The sequence below is a fragment of the Trachemys scripta genome, chromosome 2, assembly GCF_013100865.1.
Source record: "Trachemys scripta elegans isolate TJP31775 chromosome 2, CAS_Tse_1.0, whole genome shotgun sequence".
Lineage (NCBI taxonomy): Eukaryota > Metazoa > Chordata > Testudines > Emydidae > Trachemys > Trachemys scripta.
In genome coordinates, this window is record NC_048299.1 from 44,182,854 (window position 1) to 44,184,713 (window position 1,860).

A 1,860-nucleotide genomic window follows, 5' to 3' on the forward strand; every position below is an offset into this window, starting at 1 on the left:
ATTGGTTAGAAATACTCCTGCTACCAGAGCTCTACCTAAAAGGTTTTATGCTTCAAGGGGTTGAGTGCACTCAGCACCCACTAATTAAATGGGAGTTCAGAGCACTCAACCCCTCTTAGGTCTGAGCCATAATAAAAACTTTGCTGTGGATGAGAAAGCAAAAAACCATGATGGCTTGTGTTCCAAATAAAAACAATACAAAAATCTATGTTTACCACATGTAAAAGGTTAACAGTCAAAGGAAATAATTTGATTTCAAGCTTAAGTGTATGGAGGCTAAACATTTACTAGCTACTTTATATGATAGTACTTGACCATCTCTTAAAAAAAGGTGTTCAAAAATAATTGTAAAAATTTAAAACATTTTAAATGCACACATTGCTAGTTCTGTACTTTCTTCCCATTGTATAAACAAACTGCTAAAGTGGATGTTTTATATATTTTTCTTTAGTTTCCTAAATGTTAGTAGAAATTTTGGACTTTTCTGTTAAGAAGTTTGACACTTAAAATGCTCACATATGCTGAAAAAGACTAATAATCCAGGGTCTTAACATTCTTACTAGGATATGAATACAAACTCACATAACCGATAAGCAAATAGTTCTGGCTACATTTGCCACCAACACCCACATTCTGGTATATTGAACTTACACAAGTTAAGAAAGCTACAATACTATGACCAGACTATACACTTGCATCAGGGTTTGCAGTCCATGTGATTTGTGCTCCTAAGTAATTTTGAAAATCCCACACATAGAAACCTAATTTTAGGCTCCTATTTTTGGAAAATGTGGCTGATAGATATAAAAAGTTCACTATAACTTTTTTAAAGTATTGAAAAGCTGAATAATGTTTTTCATTGTTGATACTGAAGCAATTTGATTTTGAAGTGACAAAGATTTCATTCCACTAAAAATTTAATAAATATACCATAGTAGTTCCTGATGCGAATGTACATGCTTAATTTAACGCATGTGTAGTCCCACTGAAGTAAATGGGACTATTTATGTGAGTAAAGTCGCATACCTGCTCATGAATTTGCAGGATCAAGGCATTCATTTTCAATTTTTCATGTTTTGCCTACAGCAGTTTCATAAGATTCAAGTAAGATTTCCTACTAGTAGTAGCATTTATAATTTAGTTTATTATACATTTTAATCTAAAATTGCAATAGGACAAATTTTCAAATTAGTTTTTCAAAGCATTAAACCTGATTTAAATTACTTCATTCTGTCTTGAAGCCTTACATTTATTTTCAATAATGATGCAATTGTCTTCAAAACCGTCAATATCACCTAGCTGCAGCATGGATGATTGAACAAGAACCCTTTCAATGCGTTTTAATCTAGTAGTGATAGGAAGTCAGTTTCGTAAAATAAAAATGGATGTTTCCAAGAACTTGCTTGAAGAAGTCAATTTGACTGAAGACTCGCAAAAATATTAGTATCTTTCCTAATTCCTGTTTTTCTTTATGATCTGCAAATTTACGATTATTTAGGAAATGTGCAAAATTCTTGAGTAGCAGAAAACTATGTTTTGCACTTCAGTACTGCACTTAAGATAGTTACTAACTATCATGCATGCAAGGGGTTGAGAGGGGTTGGTCTGTTCTACAGCAGAACATTTTGGAATACCTTAAAGACAACAGCAGACCAGGCAATGGAAACAGTGAGAGGACGCGAGAGTGCGCACCTGTATAAAGCTGAAGTCCAAGGATTCTTTTAGTTTTTGTGTATGTTTTGTTAATTTATCATGTTTCTTTTCTGTTTTTGTTACTGAAGTAGTTGCAGGTGCAAGTAAAAGAGCTCAATCTGTTTGTGTCAATATTCCATGGTCCTGTGGTCCAAAAATACAAAGACA